Here is a 7772-nt window from a genome sequence, read left to right as displayed (position 1 = left end):
AAACTGAAGGAATAGCTGAAAAATTCCCTTTTAATATCACAATGATGTATTTTAAGTGAGTGTTTATCCCCTTTGGTTGCCTGTAAGACTTCAAGAGCGATGTATTTTGTTAACGTGCTGCTGTGCTGTTATGTGTACCTGCACTGTGTGTTGTCACTTCAAAGAGAGAAAGGTTGTGGTTGACAGGAACCTAATAATGTGTGTGTGTGTGTGTGTGTGTGTGTGTGTGTGTGTGTGTGTGTGTGTGTGTGTGTGTGTGTGAGTGTGCGTGCGTGTGCGTGCGTGCGTGTGTGTGTGCGTGTTTTTATGGAGAAAAAAACAAACATGTGTTAGTGTCTGTTGGGCTGTGATGAGAAAGATAGATGAACTCTGAGCAGAGCAATGATTTAAAACCAGCAGAAATTAATAAGAAATAATAGCAATTGTTGCATTAATAAGTGTCGTTGTTGTCATTGTCAGTCTAATTACTGCATTATTGAGACTTTTTCCTTATCCCACTTTTTTCAGTATTTGTGACTAATGCACCAGAAACTCAAGTGGTGACTCCTGTGAAACTAATTAGTCATATTGGGTTAAATACTAATTAGCAATGTTGTTAGAATATGAAGTGTTCATCTGGCAAGTTTTCAAAGCAACATTCAGAGGCCTTAATGGGCCATAATGGCCCAATAGGTCAAACAAAGCAGAACAAATAAATGTTGTTTTTTATTCCAAGACAACAGCACTGTCTCATGTGTCCCGCGTTACTCTCATTTTGTCCACCCCTTGTGGTTTTTATTTGCAATTCTCCCTATTTAATGTCAGCACATTTCATTCATTTCTCCAAATGCTGTCTCCATTCAGAACAAGATTTAATTAGACAGCATCACTTGATGAAATGTCTCAGTAGGTATGAGGAGTATTTGCCCAAGATCATTCTTGTTTGTAATTATCCAGGGGATTAATCTGGTGTATTCGCCACAGGAGCCTGTTGCTGTTGCGTTGGATTTGCCAGCCAAGTCATTAGATGCACAGTCAGTGGGCACCAAACAACCATTGGGTCCCTCCCACTCTTGTCAGCTTAACAGGGGAGCAGGATGAATACTGGTGGGGTTTGCAGCTTATATTTAGTGCATATGGTCAAGTGTGACGTTAGACAGCAATGGTTTATCTGTTTCTTTGTGACCATTATACTCATTTACAAGAAGGGCAAATACACAAAAAAGTTAGGGGGGGAGCGATGTTTTCTAGACCTATCCAACCCCATCAGAAACAGCTTGATACAAAGTTTAATACAGCGTCCAAGAAGAAGCAAATGATGGATCGTAGCAAGATGTTCCAAACCTATTTATAGTTGATATTTAAATTTATGATAGCCAATAGCTTCATGTTTCCAAGGTAAACGACACACCTAGCTCCGTGGCAGACGGAGACGGAGCTGCAGATGTCGGCCTGACAAACAAGCGGTGACCTCCTGAGACCCTCATCTCTCTGCGCCTGCTAATTGACTTGTTATTGATCAACTCAAAGACAGTCTGATTTATGGGAAAGAGGAGTTGTGGAGACAGCCACCTGGCGTGGAGCGGAGTGTTATGAATGTGATGCGCAAACCCTGGGGGACTGGAGGCTGCAGTTTAGGGGGACATGTAGGAGTTTGCAATGCACCAGTGAACTGACGCCTTGCACCAAGAGGGGCTGGTTTTTCTAATATGATGAATCCAAACAACACCAGTGAGCATGCATGAACATGAACATGTTGCAGGTGTTTGCAGTGGGAGGGACGAGTGGGAATACAGTTGCGGTAAAAAAAAACAACAACAGGGTATTGGGCAGTGCTGTGTGTTTGTGAGTTCGTGCTAATTTGTCGCACACACTCGGAAACAACAGAAAATAAATATAAAGTAGTCCTGCTAATGTAAACCTTAGAATCATTACTGTTCGGCCTGTGTGGGTAAAACAAGGTGACAGACAGGCAGGGAAAAGGAAAGAGGGGGAAGGTGTAACAGGTGAAAGACAAAAGGGGGATATAGTCGTGATCTTGTGTAAAGGAGTTGCACAGGATAACAGGCTTAGCTCAGAGTAGAGAACACAAAAGGGCTTAAGGCTGATTGCAGGCTGTGACCAAGGAAGTGAAGGAGAGATCAAGACTTCCAGGCAGAACTATGCAAGCCAAAGGTCCAAGAAAGACCCCCCCTCCCCTCCCCGCCCCCCCTCCACCTTCCCTGACTCCCTCCATCCACCCAACAGCTTAAGTCACATAGCAGCTTAAGGAAGAGTGTCAATAGCAGAGATGGACAATGAATGTGTTCCACAGCAGCATTGGTATCTTCTTCACAGGGAATAAAATGTCAACATCGTCCACATTTGAATAGACCAACCGAAATTGCGGCATGGTATTTCTAAATGTCATGAAGAATGTGGGCATCTTTGTGATTGTATTCAGGGTAAAGAGGGCATTTCGATCTCATATTTCCACTGGGTGTTATGCAACATACTGAGCATTGGGTATGCAAATTTTTAATTGCATTTTCAGACCACGTCCAACTACTTCTTCAGCTTCGCCCAGACGATTCTGAGTGAGCAGCCTCCCACTGTCCACCTTGTCCGTCCCTCGTCTGGAGACATGATTTGGGAGATTAATACTCACAGAGGTAGACTTCAATGCGGAGCTATTCGTCAAAGCTACCTGCCAGAACAAACGCCTTACCCAACTACTCAAATGTCCCCTCATTCATCTCCCCTGTCGTTCCCTCTTAAAGTCTTGTTTCCCTTGTCTCGCCCCTCTCCTCTCAACCTCACCCCAGGTTTTGTTAATAATCAATTATGTGATTATTTGAATGAGGTGATTAATTGCTGGCCCTTCCTTCCTCTGTAGCACAAGTTGGTGTGCCTATAATCACGCAGGGACAGCCAGGGGACAGCTGAGTTGAGTGATTCTGTCTCGGGACCTGGCGTGACCCTGTATGACTTGGCTGCGTTTGTTGTCGGCTCATCCTGACTGATGAGGCTTTAACAGAGAGCAGAGATGCAAAAAAAACATCACAGTGTCTACAAATAATGTCCCCCACAAGCTGCTGTCAGCCTGACACCAACAATATCTTCTATGTCCAGCTAGAAAAATATTCATTTCATTTGATAGTCTGGTCTTGAGGCTGCATTTATTCGTTCCAAGTCTTGCATGATAACTGTCCCAGAGGCGCTGCAGAGTTATTTTAGTTTTGGACCGGTTCCATTTATCTTCTCGGTTCTGGTGAGTTAGACAATATGGAGAACAACTTAAGCTACAGAAACTCTGAGTGTCAACCTTCACAAAAAAGAAAATCTTGTTACCATCGCAAAATAGGCCCCACAGAGGTCAATAACGTCCAGAGATTTCAGTGAATACATTGTGGGATTGGGCTGCAGTTTACAGCATGACCCTGAATGGCGAGATCTGCATCTCAGCGATCCAGATGGATGTTGTTCCACTCTCAGTATAAATAAAATGGAATTAAACCTTAAGCCAGATTCAGGAGCACCAGAGTTGAGCTGGGAATCAAGACCACTGTCTTTAATTCTCTGTTAATTAAATGTAGATGTCCCTGATTGAGGAGCAGTCTCTTTGATACCAGGGGACCTCCAGTCACATAAACATCCACTCACTGGCTTTGTCTTGTGTTTAACCATGTATTAGTCCTCGTTTCCCAAACTGGCTGGTGCTGGTTTACACAGAAGGTCTGTCAGCTGAAGTATAGTAGCTTGCAAACAACTCGTCAAGATTTCCGACATTCAGCATCCGTGAAGGGAGGATTTCTGGTCAAATTGTTCAACACCTTGATAAGTGGGTTACATCCGTACAGTTTTCAGATTAAATGAGAGAGTAATGGTGCATTCTCAGCACTAGATTTCACACTATTTGTCTCTTGACTGGTCATTCTCCCTCCTTCACTTCCCCACTCCCTCCCTCCACCCCCTCCGTCAATGTAATGAGCAAATCATGGCCACTAGGGAGAGATGTAGAGAGAAAAATCGGTCCCATTATATGTCAAGGAGTGTGAAAAAGAGTATCGCTGTTGTCTGTCAACTCTAACCCCCAGTTGCCTGTAGTCTTACCTTTCCACCAAATACAATGAGCTCTTTTCCCACACGGAGCGCTGCTTATTTTTTCCCTGTCTCTTAACTACAAAGTCCATTGTAGGAAATGCCCGGACAGCCGTGCCCTTTTCTGCACTAGCTCTGCCAGAGCTCAGACAAGGATACAATGGACACGGTAACACGCAGCAATCCACGGCTGATTTAGAGTGACTGGTCTTAAACCAGACTTATAGAGTTCAGTAATTAGAGAAGGTGAAGGGAGGGGCTGTGAAGGATGCTGTGAATAGGTGGGGGCTCTTTGAGAGGGAGGTTGTTGTCATTTGGCAGCCAGTCCAGTTGGAAAGAGAAATTACTATTGGAGCCAGAGCCTGTGTGGCGGACCATTTATCAGCCAGTCATCGCAATGCTTCACGCGATCCAGCGGGGAGCCATTATTGTACCACCCTGCTCTCTCATGGCATCCTGCTGGTGGCAAGGATGATGATAGCTATTGGCTTTATGAGCACATAGGCAGACATATAGTAATTGTTGAGCACAACAGTTCTCTTTTGAGAATTCACAGTCACATGTAGTCTGAGGATTGGAGTAAACTGAGAAGGAATTAAGCAGTTGAGCCTAACTCAGGGGTATAGCGTTTGTTCACTGCAGCAGAACACAGAGAAGCCGAGGGAAGGGACTGACAAACATGTGGTCCCTGTTGGAGGTGAGAATAACTGGCACTGAATACATAAAGATCACAAATACACCATCCACCTGCTCAGTGAGCGCTTTGGGACCCGGCAGATCCGTAGGCATTGATACGGTTTTGCATTTGCTGGTCTGCATGTACGAGCACGTATAACAGTCTCTGCATAAGCAGAATAATTCCTTTCTGAATAGGAAATTGGCAAGGGAGGCCTGTGATGGCCTTTTCATAATAACAATGATAAAAATGCTATTATTCTATTCATTCGCCTCTCACTCTTCTTTTACCAACTTCCCCTTCTGGCGCCCAAGGGAGACACATCCTTCTAATACACGCCGATTTTCATCCCTTCACTTTTTCTGAAAGACCTGCAGGAGAGACAGAGACAGAGACAGAGAGAGGGAGAGAGACAGAGACTGTTTATTCAGTCAGATGGTCTAACGTGTGTGGAATAGATTTGAGCTAAAAGAGGACGCCGACTACACAATGGCAGTTTGCATCGGTGAGTGAATGGTGCCGCATCTGAAATCACGCCCTCATTGACTTTGCTCTATGAGGGCTCTGTGAGCAGCAAATTGAGGTTTTGAATGATTCATCATCATCACTGACAGGTGTAGTGCCGCATAATGGCAATGAGACATCTATTAAGGCGAAACATTCCATTGCGACATATTTAGCAACACAACTCTTCGGCTAGTCAGGCTGTACTTCAAGGTGAAGTCAGTTAATCAAACACACTTTTGTCAAATTCAGCGAGTATCTCCTCATGGTCCGCCGGCTGTCCGCTCTGTGTGAGCTGAAAAAAAATTGCAGTTGCAGTAAGTGGCTTTGTTTCAGTCAATCAGCATCACGGGACGTTTGCACTCGAGTGGAAGACAAGTTGGCAAAGCACTATGCATGCAAACATTTTGCGCTTGGAATTCAAATAAAAGTAAATATAGTTGTAGGTAGCAAGGAAGTGATTTTGGAAAGAGCCTAAATTAAGTATTTTTCTATTATTCTTTTACAAATCTCGCTATTGCGTTTTGAGATTATTCACCCATGCAAAATGATGTTTCCAAGATGGCTACAACCATGTCTCCATGTCTGTCTTTTATTCTCTTTTTTTTCCTTCGTCAGCCTGCTCTCGCTTCACTTCCTCGAGCCATTCACTGTCATTGTGAAAAGGTGTGTGTGACTCCAATAGTAGAGCAGAGCCCATTATCGTAAATAGGCCAATAAGTAACTTCACACAACGTTTCTCCAAAGCAAGCACACTCTATATGCAAAGCAGAAGCACACTGTTAAAGAAACTGGCGCCAAGTGATTATATTTGTAATTTAATTTCCTTGGTCACACAGAGATAAGAGCAAGGAGTGGCTACAGTTGGCCAGGGATGAATAGAGTGATGAGAATGGGACTACAGCTTCATTGTCTGGACTGAGATGTCCGAGACGACACCACTTACGAACAAGGGTACCGGCAGGCAGATATGGTATACACGCAGGGATTCACAAGTCTCAACTCAAAGACACAAAAAGACAGGAAAGAGAGTTCCACTATGCAAGAACACCTGCGCTCCAAAATGGAACGAATGAATCTAAGTGCAGGATAATCAAGAAAAATATTTCTTTCTGTCTGCCTCCTCCGCACCAAGTTCTGCTGAACAAGTGTAATCAGCAGGGTGGTCTGGGTGGGATGTCAGTCACAAAGCGCAATGGCTCATTGCTGATTCTACGGGCGAGATGAACCGAGTCACTGCAAAAAAAGATGACTGAAGGACACAAGGAGCACTCTGCCGAGAACCTCCGTCTCCTTTTTCTCAGATTGTAGAACTGCACATCCAAAATGTCCTGACTTTTCCCATTTTCCAAGAGTGTCCACTTACACTGATGACAATTCAGAGGAGTGCACAATAGTGCATTGGTCCCAGATGTTGATGATACTTCAGAACATTCAGGGCTATGGAAAGCTAGTGGTGAACAGAAGGGAAAAAGTTCATTAAAATATGACACCGCGCTGAATTTAGCACAGAATTCAGGGTCAGTGTGAAAGTGGTTTGTGACGGCTCAAATCCTTTGAGATTCAGATTTTTTTCTCCCAAAGGCATATTTGATTCACAGCCAATGCACAGAAACATGTAAATTCATTAAATTATCCCAGAACCACAATGTCAGCGAGGCCGATTGTTCAGGGGCCGCTTTTGTAGAAAGAACAAAACTGCTGCTGGAGCGAGGTCTTCATTGAAGTGTTTAGTATGTCGAACCAGATGGAAGTAATTTGTTTTGTTGGTTTCGCCGTGATCAGTGTCATGTATTATTGTGAGAGAGGTGTGATTGCCCTGAGCGTTTATATCTGATAAACTGGGTGTGGAAAGGCAGTGCGTGTGATGCCGGTTAGTTTGTGTTTACACTGTCTCACTGTGGATGGATGTCACGTACAGTCGAGCGTGGAGTATATTTGATGTGCTAATGGCCAGTTCTGTTGTCTTATCTACGTTCAATTTGAAACATTTTGATGGACTGTAACAGAGTTGTTGTCATTGAGTCGTGCAAGGATGGCAGCGTCAGAGTATTTTAAGTAATGTTGGGTGATGGGCTGGTACGGTCAATTGTGTAGACTAGAGAGTGTAAAAGGGACTGAGGACATAGCCTTGAGGGACATGCTGTGTCCTCAGGTTGTAGTCTTTGCCGAGGAAATTGTGAAACCATTGGATGAGTGAAGGGATGTCTATGGTGAAGTGTCTTGATCATCTTTGTATTGTGTTGAAAGCAGAGCTGACATTAACAAAGAGCACGAGGTGAAGTTGCCTGGTGATTCCAGATGTTGGAGGGTTATTCGTCCTTTGACCCTGCAGATACATTTTTATAGAGGTCCAGTGGTTGTCTGACGGCTGGCAGGTTTGTGTTCAGGATGTTCCAGGCATTTTATGGCTATTCAAATATGTGCGCCCAGTTTGTGGTGGTTGGGTTCTGACGGGCTTGGTTTTATTGGGAACTGGTTTGATGGTGGATTGTTTTCCAGAGGTTGGGAATTGATGCAATCCTGAGAGATT

This window comes from Clinocottus analis, unplaced genomic scaffold (genome assembly GCF_023055335.1).
Source record: "Clinocottus analis isolate CAN_PGR_092001 unplaced genomic scaffold, fCliAna1.0.p SCAF_6, whole genome shotgun sequence".
Taxonomy (NCBI): Eukaryota; Metazoa; Chordata; class Actinopteri; order Perciformes; family Cottidae; genus Clinocottus; species Clinocottus analis.
This window is presented reverse-complemented; position numbering follows the sequence as displayed.